The sequence below is a fragment of the Coloeus monedula genome, assembly GCF_965178545.1.
Source record: "Coloeus monedula genome assembly, chromosome: 10".
Classification (NCBI taxonomy): domain Eukaryota; kingdom Metazoa; phylum Chordata; class Aves; order Passeriformes; family Corvidae; genus Coloeus; species Coloeus monedula.
The window spans coordinates 11,597,543-11,609,116 of NC_138790.1; positions in this window are offsets into that span (position 1 = coordinate 11,597,543).

Genomic DNA, 11,574 nt, shown 5'->3' on the forward strand with positions numbered 1-11,574 from the left:
TTATTTTGAAATTCAACATTTCACAATTGCTGGCTTTGACTGTGGAACAGCCTGTAAACTTTACTTAGACAGATTCCTTAAATCATATCAAGAAATCAATGGACTTTTCCTCACTGCAGGCTTCAGATCTTGGTACAGCGTCTCTTAATGGTGCCTCATTTTCATTTATAAGTCTCCATATAGGAGATGCTGAGAAAATGCACATGTGTGGGCTTACAGCTGAAGTCCTTTTGACTGCTGAGCACCGTGAATGTGCATCCCTATACACCATAACTCCTGCTTAAAACAATAGACATAAATTATTCTCACATGTAAGCCTTGGATTTTCTTGCCTTAGGTATACAGGCAACATGTAACAGCCCTTTGGATAGCTGCTGAATTTATCCCTGTGGGAAGGTGAAATGGAAGAAATGAAACATCTAAGCATATTTTTAGAGAAAGGGTAGCTAAATGCTCAGGCGGGTGATGCATTTAAAATAGTTTGTTTTAAAAAAATCCCTCATAGCTATTTAGTTAGTACTTTTGTTCTATAATTAAGACAATTATTTCAAGTGTTCCCAGCAGTTCTTCTGCATCAGGTTGCTGAAGCTAAATCAAGATGCCCACTCTTCTTATTTCTTCTCTGACTTATGTGTAAAGGGCTCACTTTGCAGGCTGCTTGTGATGGGCATTCTACTTCCATGTTAAATGGGTGGGCTTGGAGGGAGAAGAGGGGGGGTGTATCCCATGATATCCAGATGATGAATAAACTTCTTGTACTCACACTGGCTATTAGAGAATGTATTAGCATCCTTTGGTACAAGGCTGTGCTGGGTACTCTGGGAATTGATGAACAAGTGGGGCAGAGAGGAGATGATAACATGTTTGGCACAACAGACCACGTTATTGTCTAAAAAGTTTGTTTGACATATGGTTATTCTAACACAAATAGTAAATACCTCATTATATAAAGCTATTACTGTTTCTAACTTGGCTTTCTGGTACTTCAGAGAAAGCAATGTATCTCTAGCATTTATTGGACTGTACTAGTGACAAAAATGCAGCACACTGGCATCATTATGTATGTACAGAACTCTTTTTTTCAGGTCACTGGATACCTCACGGATGCAGATCTATTTCCCTTCATTGTTCATGTACCTAGCCTTAAAATCTGAACTCTCCTAGTGGCAGTGTGGCCTGGGAGAGGCAGCTCAGAGCTTGTGTGTGACATTTCTTTCTAAGTGAAGGTTCTCTGCAGAGAGAGGTTGTGGTGAGGATGGGTGGAACTGGTCATGTTGGTCTGGGACAGTTCTAGGGGTTTCTGACAACCCCAGATTGGGCCAATTAGGATTTAAAACAGCCATGAGCAGCCTACAGGGCTCTGTGCCCGAAAGGGAGCCTTCATCCAAGAGCTCTTGGTTTCTCCCCTAATCCCCTGGGAATAAGCAAGATTTCTGAGCCAATGTCTGTGAGAAAAAAAGCCATAAAAATACAGCAAATCACTTAAGAATGTGTTTTCAGAAGGTTTTTTAAAAGGTCCAGCAATGTTGCTAATTGCACATATATTTGCATTCCAATTATCCAGGCTTGGCCTGTGTGATGAACACATTCAGGGGCAGGGCCAGTGCTACAAGAGGTTGTTCGGTGGCTGAAAGATCAGGACATGGCTAGACAGGGGTAAATTTAGTTCATTGATGTAACATATTCTTAATTTAAAAACCTATGCTCAGTAAAAAGTATCATTGCATTAGGATTAGAATATGGTCTTAACTAATAGACATTTAATTTTCACATAAACCCCTCCTAAGTAAAAAAAGGAACTAAGGTAATTTAGAGGAAGCATTTATATACTAATGTAAAGCATTTAGGGAACAAGTGGTGCATGAGCAGGCCACTGAAGACATGGTATCTGAAGAACAAGAATGGAGATAAGTGTGACAGAATGGAGATAAGTTTTTTTTACACCTAATGGCAAGAGCTTATCAGGCAGCAGACTCAAAATGATCTTCTGAAAACTAGAACTGGGATTTGAGGTATGGCATGACAAAGTTTGGGTTTACAGGAGAGGCTACGTAAAGAGGTGCAAATATACTTTTTGTATAGCTGTATCATCTTGCTTTAATAAAGCATATTGCATTGTAACAGTGCTTCTTCCCCTCTGTTAGGCTGTGCAGTCTTTGAAGTGTATCCTCCCTCACCCCCAAATGTAATTGAAATATCTAATCATTGCTTCCAGGTGCGTTCAGTTTTGCTTTAGCCTTGCCTTGTTTCTGGGGTTGGGCTTGCTTCAGTTTCTGACACTTCATCTTGCCCTAGATGCCCCTGTAAGTTGCACTCTTTGCTCTGCAGCCAAGTACGGAGCAGTACGTGCCCCAGCACTTGCACCAGTCTGGAACTCTGCCACATCCTAGCAACATCTCTGGCAGGCAATTGTTTCACAGCCGTTCTCACATAGAGTTTTACAGCAATCTGTGCCCAGGCAGCAAGGGTAGTGCTTACAAATTTCCTGATGTGGATCTTTTAGGGTCACAGGAACACTTCTGCTCCTAGCAGGAATTTGAAATGAAACTAGGGTCCTTCACATAAAGGGAAAGTACGATTTTAACCTGTATTTACAAAAATATTTTATTTTTCTTTTTTATAAAAGCAGTTGGCTTTCTGAACACTCCTATTATTTCTAAAGTGTTGTGGGAATTGGGATTGCTGATCTGGCACTCTTGCTTTCTTACCTGCTGTTTCATCATGATTTCACTGTAGTGACATTTTTTGTCAGAAAATCAATACAGTGAGTTTGGGAAGAGCTGTAGCTGCTTGAGAAGTGGAAGCAACAAGCTAAACAGCTGATCTATCGAGTTCACTTGCAATATTTGTTTCAGTAATGGATCGCAGCCTCATCCAGTTAAGTGATGGCCTTGGCAGTCACCTCAGTACTAGCTCAGGCTGGCTCTGGTGATAGAAAAACCTATACAGACAACAGAGGAAATACTCCTTCTGGAGTCCCTGAAGGAAAACCGGGAAGTCAACTTCAGACAGAGAAGATGCAGCCCAGTCCTTGTTCTCTCCATACCCCTTTTGACTTCCACGTGCCTGATTTTTGGCATGTGAACAGAGAGAGTTGGGTTTGGGTATTGGAATATGCTTTCTGAAGTGCTACCCTGAGGGCCCATGACTCTTCACTTTGGGTTTTTTCACTGTTAAAATCTTGAAAAGAGTCTTTAATATGCAGATTGATTGAATGAAATGTCTAAAAAGGATGCTCCCATTATTGCCATGAATCAGGATTCAGATTTGATTGTGCATTATATTCTTAAATATATTCAGCACAAAATGCCTTGCATTTCAGTGTGTGAAATGACAGGCAGGGCATCAGCTGAAATGGGCCATGTACTGACTCATTAGACAATGTGTCTGATTTTTACAGAGTACCTCTATTTCAATGGCAAGTTTAGATCTCCTGATGGGAAGCAGAAATGTTCAGTAGTTAATATAACAAAATCAGCTGGTTATTTGATGGGGCTGAGAAATGAATGGCCTTAGTTCAGTGAAGGATGAATATTTCTGAATGAAGCTCATCAGATTCATAACCATGCCAAATCCAAGACTAGCTGGCTGGAAATTTTTCTCTGAAAAGCATTACTCTTATTTTCTAGAAAACTCCCAATGTGCTGGCTGTGAACCTAAGGTGTGGTACTTTGTTTTAGTACAAAAGTGAGGATCAAATATGTTACTGGAGTTCATTTTTAAAATGAATTAAAAACTAATTTAAAAAGCTCTTGGGATTAGCCAATTTCCATAGAAAAAGCTCTGCTTTCTGGCATCTATTTCAGAGATGCTATTCCATAGTTTTTATATACAAGGTTCTTGAAGTTACAACTTTAGAATAGCGAGTGTTTAAGAGTATAGATACCTATGAGTAGGCTATATTAATGTACCTTATGTGGTTTTCTCTCCTTTTAGAAGTCATGTAACTTGATTCTGCTCATGTGCAAATTTTTAAATCTAGAATTTTCCCGTGGATAATCAAGTTGAAATATTGCCTAATCATTTCCCTTCTTAGAGGAGGACTAACTTACGGATTCTGTGGATAATTTTCAGATTCTTATGATTACCAGATTCTTACGGATTCTTCTGGATTTCTGGCATGAATATTTTCCAAAAAGGGTAGTAGGTCTTCCAAATTGATTTGAATCTGCATGGTTCAAAGTAGCCATGTGCTAGCTCTACCTTCCCCAGGTCCAGTGTTATATATAGCTAAGGTTGTTTGGATGGTTTGAGAAAAGAATAAGGGAAAGGAAAAGTGAGATTATGGAACACAACTGTGGAATAAAGCTGCTTCTAGCTAACTGAGAGGTACTAAACATCTATGGCAGCCTAATGAACAATGCAAGACCAAATTTCTGTGAAATCAAGTGATCTTTAATGCATGCTGGGTGCCAGCTCCAGGAGCACGTCATCTTCCAAGAATCAGCAACCATCTGCTCGAGTCCCGCGCTTTGTTTGTGCGGCGCTGCCCTGCTGAAGGTGCTCAGTGATGGGGCCCAAACAAGTGGCACACTCAAATATGCAGATGGACCTCGAGAGAGGGAGGCCTGTGCTGTTGTGCCAGTAGTTTGCAAACAACTGTCTGCACATAATGTACCCTCATCAATATGTGGGGCATACGTCGTGCTTCTGGATGCTCAACCAGCAGTGCAGTTGTGTGTCCATCTCTTTAAATCTTCCATGATTTTAACTCTCATTACAATCACTTGTTGGTGTAAGCGAGAGGGAGGGAGTAATAAACTTGTGTAATTTGTTTTCTACTTATTGTCAAACTCTCCCACTTGTAAATAGCATGAATTAAACCACATCAGTAATCTAGTTAATGTGCACGATAGCAAGTCTTACATGTGCTTCAGAATTAGGCTACAGATCAAATTGGAATGCATTTTTTAGATAGTTTATAACACACATACTGAATATCTCAATTCTTTTGCATACTGAAACATGAGAAGCAATGTTAAGTTCAATATATAATTATCATAGGGTGGTTTGGGTTGGAAGGAACCTTAAAGATCATCTAGTTCCAATCCCCCTGCCATAAGCAGGGACACTTAAAATTTTATAAGTTTTTATTTTCTAAATCTAGTATTTATATAGCAGTATTTCAAGTAATCCAATTTTGTCCCCAGATTTAATCTTTATTCTATGTATCTGCTTTGAGATTGATTCTGCTGCTTTTTTGTACCACAGTATTTTTGTGTGAAGTCACTTGAACTTCATTTTTAAAACCCAATGAAATAGGGTTTCTTTGTACTCTTGGCATTGTTGAATAGGAGTCTGTACTTATTTTGTGAATACTGTTACTCTTTTTCATGACGTATATATTTGTACATTAAAAGCAATCTGAATAACAGTCATTACCTTTCATTCCAAGAATATCTGAAACCACCCAAGGTAACTCAGTGGGGCAACACTGGAGTTATTTTTGCAGAATTTATCAATAATTGCCTTAACTCGGAAACTGTTTTTTCAACACCAATATCTGGATAAACATCTACTGATGTACCAAATATGAAACTTCAGGGAAAGGTTTCATTGATATTTGACTTGCAATGGACTGGATACTCTATGAACTATTGTCTCAATCTGACTTCTTTCAAATATGCCCACTAAATGCTTGATATCTGTTCAGAGCAGATATATAGTTAAGTCTTTTATGCTGAAATACTCTTAAATCTGTAGGAGGAAAAGAATTTCTGGCTTGAACTCATGTCTCCAGAAGTGCTAAGTATGGTTAGTTATTGAAATTATGTAGTCATCTCCATTTTGATTGGAACAGAACAATATATACCTAGGTATTTGCATAGGACTTGTGCTGCTGAATTCTGCTCTAGAAGTTAGAGTAGTAACTACATAGCTGGCTTGACTTTTGGCAGTGCCTTTTACAACAGTTAATCCCACAAAAGCACTGTGCAATGTATAAACTTATGCATTATATAGCAGTAGCTTATTAAATACTGTTTAATCTATGTCTACCTTGCCAAGTCTCTCTTTTGGCTATAATTTCAAAAAAGAGGTCTGAAGTCAGCAAATATGAACTTTCTGACTTCAAGCATTTGAAAATCCCAAAGTTAGAATTTACTTTTTGAAGATGAAAATGCAAATGAGTGTGTTAGAATAGAGCTAGGACAGAAAGCTTTCACAGTGCCTGACACTGGTGCATTGGAGAGGTGGCTCTCACTGCTTTCTTATGGGGAATGCCTCATCTGCAATATGCCCAGAATAATCCTTTGGCACTTTTGTGATGGACCTTATGCAAGGGTTTAGTTTCTCATTGCACAGAGCTACTTGGAAGGAGGGGAGGAGGAAGGGCCTGAGCTTCTGGGTCCATCACTGTAATGAGAAATAAATTGGATACAAGGAACATTTGTGTTGGGCCTTATGATTTGGTGTTGTCAGATCATGCTGTGTTGTGACTAATGCTTTTTCCTACTTTATTGTTGTTGAAATGAATGGCAAAACTCCATTTATGTTAAGAGCACATGACAAGATCCAGAATAAGTGAGAGAAACAGATGACTAACAGTAATGGATATAATTGGGAAAAAACAGTCCTATCAAAGGGTATTTTTGGGGCTGATTTAGAGCACAAAGTAAAGATCATTCGTATCTGACTCAAAACAAGATAAAGGCAACAGCTACTAAAGGCATATCCACTGTGCACAGAGGGAAAGGGTCTCTTCATTCATTCATTTTAATTCGGGAAGGGGGAGTGACTGCAGATGGTAGTTGTGCAAATGATCTTTTAATTGGTAAACAGGAATATTTCCCTTTGCCCATATTTATTTTTTGAGATTAAACTTTTGCTTGTGCAAACAGCGTCCTCCAGCTGGTACACAGCAATGGCCATCTGAGTTTTTCAAATCATTAGCACTAGATTAGAAATGTTGGCTGAAATTGTGAGTATTGAGTACTAGCTTGCAACACCTTATTTCAGATGATCCACATTAGGGTTGGGTACTATCCATTCTCTGGCCTGTTATCTATCAATTTTGAGCCTTTCTTTCACTGAAGCAACATTTCTTTTCCTGGGAAAGCTCTGCCAGTTGTGCTGCCTTCTGGCTTCTCTTGTCCTTGGCAAGGGGCTGCCTGAGAGCTGCAGAGCAGCAGAGCTACCTGTGCTTCTGGCTCATGTGCTGTGTAGAGGGATTGCCTTATAGGTTAGGGATGAGCTATTTAAGAAGTTGATCTGAATTTAGCCTCACTAAATGTGATCCCAAACACTGCTCTGACAATATGAAGTGGCTGTAGAATTTTTTCCCTTCTCAAAATGTGTGCATGGACAAGTGCTTGGTGTAGCCATGAACCTGCTCTGCAAGTATGGAGGAGAAGGAAGCAGGGATGTGAGCAGGTAAGTTATTTGCCTTCAGCTTTTGTTGTGGCTCATTTAGAAGTAGGGGGCTAAGTCAAGTAGGCAGTTCAAGCCACTGTCTTCCTTGGTGTGGTGCTAGTGTGTTAAAGGAGTATGCCAAGATGCTATTATGTGTGGGACTGTTGGGTTACCTGATTAATGTCTCTAACTAGCAGGAAGATTCATGCCTGCTGCTTGGTTTAGAGTGATGAATGGCCAGAATCCAAACTGCTCTTCTGTGACAGTGTTGTGCAGGGGAGCTCAAATTCTTTGAATCATTGCTTTTAGCTTGGTTGGTCAAATGTATCAAATGGCTAAATTACAAGTGATGCCAGGAGCCCTGATGTAATCCCCAGTATTTATGTCCATCCAGTTTGTGAGCTGCATGGACACTGGTCTCTGAAGCCCTGAATCAGCAGGAAAGGTTAAGGGTTGTGTGAAGAAAATGAAACTGTAGAGTGAACAGTAAAGAGGAAAACTGTTTAAACATTTAAGCAGTAGAGAGATTGACATTAGAAAGCTAGAGATGTCAGCAGATAAGGGAAATCTGCAACCCAGCTTATTGCTAGTACAGATCTTGGGTATTTTTACTTAAAACCAGTGGGTTTAAACCCTTTCTGTTTGTGGATCCCAAACCATATTTCAGTGGAAATATGGACCTCTAACCAGTAAATTTATTGCTATTGACGAAACCTAAACATGCATGACCTTAGTTTCTTCCTTTAGAGTCCTTAGAAGCAGTTTCTGGACCTTGAGGAGTCACTGCTTAGAATTAGTGGATTACTCTAACTCAGGAGAATTGCTGACTTGCTAAAGAACTCAGTAGAAATGGGCAGAGATATGTAAATTTAATTTCCAGTTGCTGGTTAATTAGAAGAAAATGTCCTGTATCTTGGGGAGAAAAAGGACAGGATGTGGCACTTGGCCACCTCTGAAGCCACAGTTCTTGGCCTCTGGAGTAACCTTGTTTCCTGCAACTCCAGCTATTTTTCCTCTCTGCTTGTGCCTGGCTGTAGCTCTCTGCCCCATGAACTGTGTTGGTGCAACTGTTTTAAGATCATGCTATAAATTAGATCAGTGAGTGGGGGCTGAGTTAAAAATAATCTGCTTTGAACCTAGATTATGTCACCAGTCTTGTGAGCACTGGTCACGTGGCTGGCAGGCAGGGGTGTGCACCTCGCAGGTGTGGGTGGAGGGAGGAAGGGGCTGAGTGCCTGGGACACAGAGACAGGGCTGGCAACCTGTCAAGCAAGCTTGATGTTGAAACTCTGTACTGTAAAATGACATGTTAGGGTGCCGCATGTTCAAAATGTGGGCTGCTACAGTACTCTGTTTGGGTCCCTGGCACCAGGAGGGTGGTGTAGAACTTAAGATGAGGATGGCTGGCCCTGCAATGGGGCTGTGCAGTATGCAGGTTATATGTGACAGTATGTAAGTGCTCCAGTGCAGGCATGAAGGCAAGACATGTGGTGCTCTAGCAGACTGAACCGGGATGTGCACTGCTAATGTCTGGAAAATGTAGGGCTGAGCTGTGCCTTACCTACCTGCCTTTCCTGGGAGCCACATCAGGTGTGCACATTGTGGAGACGCAGTTTCTGCTCCCAGAGATGCTGAGCAGTGTTTCCAGGCTGTACTTGGTGAGATGGCCAAGCTGTTGGAGTGCCCATGGAGAACATGCCGTTGATTCCTTTCTTGGCTGTAGATATGCCTAGCCATCAGTGCAAGTGGGCTTTGGAGGGGTAAGGTCATGGCCTTCTGTATCTCAAATCTAGCTCTTACCGCTGGGATGAGGCTCAGAAAAGGGTGGGCAAGAAAGACCTGGGCTTTATAACCTCCTAATTAGAGCATTCAGATTGGAGTGGTCATTAGCTCCTGCCTCAAGGACTGTGTTAGGCACTCCGTAAAACGTCATCGAATACCCCAGGAGTGAAGCAGCCACATCTTCCAGATTGCACTTCCTGAAGGTGTTCTTGTCCCAGCATCTGTAACATTGCTCTGAGTTTGTCAGGGCTCTGCCACTTGTTAGTGATTAACAGGTCATGGGGAGAATGACAAGGCAGGCTAATAAAAGGTTTTGTCTGTGTTAATGATTGAAATTTGGAAGTCATCCTCAACAGGGCTTCAGATTGTGTCAAAGGTGAGAACCAGTAAGTGCCAATCCTTCATTTGGAGCATTTTGTCCAGAGATTTGTGGGCACAATCGAAATAGATTGACAGAGATGCTGCTGAAACTGATGACTTGTACAGCTCTGCAGTGTCACAGGATGAAGCAGTTACAAATAATTTCTGTAAGAACCATGTTTAAAAGACTACTAATAATTGCTATTTGGCAAATAATGCGTGGAGGCAGTAACCTTTACTGTGTAGCAGCAGTACATACATTATTGAAAACTAATGAGAAAAAACAAGCTACAAATGCTGTGTATGGAAATTTCTTAAATTGTACTTTAATGCTGGAGAAATTGGTAGGTTTTCAGTCTTCCTGGCTTTTGACTTTTTCTGAGTTATTTGGCTGCTTTGCTATGTTCAGATTTCAAAAAGACTATGTTAAATGCAAAAGTTCAGCTCTGTTCAGAGGCACATGTGAGAGCAGTAATGGCTGCTGTCCAGGAGCATTTAGCATGTGCCTACACAGGGCAGTGCTTAACGAGGTGGGTCCCAGAGACAGCAGAGCTGCATTAGCACCGTGCTCTGCCTCTGCAAGCCTGCTCTGCTACTCGGCAGAGCCCATTAGCCTAAAAAGAAGGCTGCAGTCATGTGTTTATACTCTTTCCAGGACTGGAGGGGCCTGACTACATTTCTCAATATAAACCTAGCCATCTTTTCCTTGAGTTTCTCTTTAAAAATAATTTTCCCATCTGCAGTGTCTCATGCTTTCTTTTACTGATATCTTCCTCTCTTTCTCCAGTAGACAAGTTTTAACACAAGCTGAAGAGGATGTTTGTGGGTAATATCAGTAGAAACAATGCTGGTCTTGAAAGTCTCTCTATAATGTTTGAGCTACTTGAATAAATTACTGCGTTGTGTATCTTAAGGGTACTTTCTATATGTGATTACTCAGCCTTGTTTCTGTACCTCAAGAGTTTCTGTACTTAAAATAGCCATACTTCAGCTTAGTTTTGCATAGTTGTTCTGGGGTAAGATTTCAAGATGCTGCAGTTGATATCTTGGGGTTTTTTAGTGCTTCTGAGGACATGATATTGCATCTCAGTACTACCATAGCTGGTTTCTTGTAGAGAAGAAAACCACACAAAAGTTTTAGAAGAGGATGAGGCATTTCCTTACTGTTAAATAGTTTGACAGAATCTGTAGACTAATTAATGAATATTATTTATACATTTATTTATATTATAAATAATACAAGGATATATTGTATATAACATAAACATAGAGTTCGATTTTATAAATAATGCATTTTATTACCCATATTATTTGTGACTCTATTTGCTTTTCTTGTGCTGCATGTAACTAGGAATGCTCACCTAGAAAATCACTTGTCTTTACCATACAAAGTATTGCCACTTTTGTATTTTAGGGAAGTGATTAATGCTCGCTGTCAAGACTGGTCTGTTGCTGTTGGCTTTTTATGGAAGCTTGTTTCATTCATGCATCTATTTCTGTATATTAAGTTTGTCTTTCTTGGCTTATTTCTCTTCAGAAGCAGATCTTCTAACACAGCTCAGTTGCAGTTGTCACACCTGTGCTCAGAAAAAGAGTGTTGAAAGGAGGGTTTTGCTTTGAAGTGTACTGCGAACAGCATGATCCTTCCTTGCTAAATCTACCAAAAGACACAAAACTGCGGGGCTGCCGTGGGACTCTGCTGACACACTGTATATCAGAGCCGTTTGTGGAGTGACATCTTGAGTCTGTTGCCAAGTTGAAGTGTGACATTGTGATGATTTTGGTTCATCTTAGGCTTGTGTTTGAAAGTAACTACAGGCTCAGGCTATTTGCTGACCTCTTTCGGGAGATGTGCTGATGACTGCAGATACTGAGTCTAGCAAGAATCCATCCTTAGAATTGATGTCCTTGTTTTCAGTGTCAAAAAGAAATCATGTGGCAGTATCTGTAAAAGCTGTCCCACTTTAATATTCCCTGTTTCATATTTTTGAAACACTTCAGAAGTGACAGGTTCATAGCCCTGAATACTTGAGTCCTAACTTAGCTATAAAAGGATATAGATATCTCAGTTGCTGAAATTTA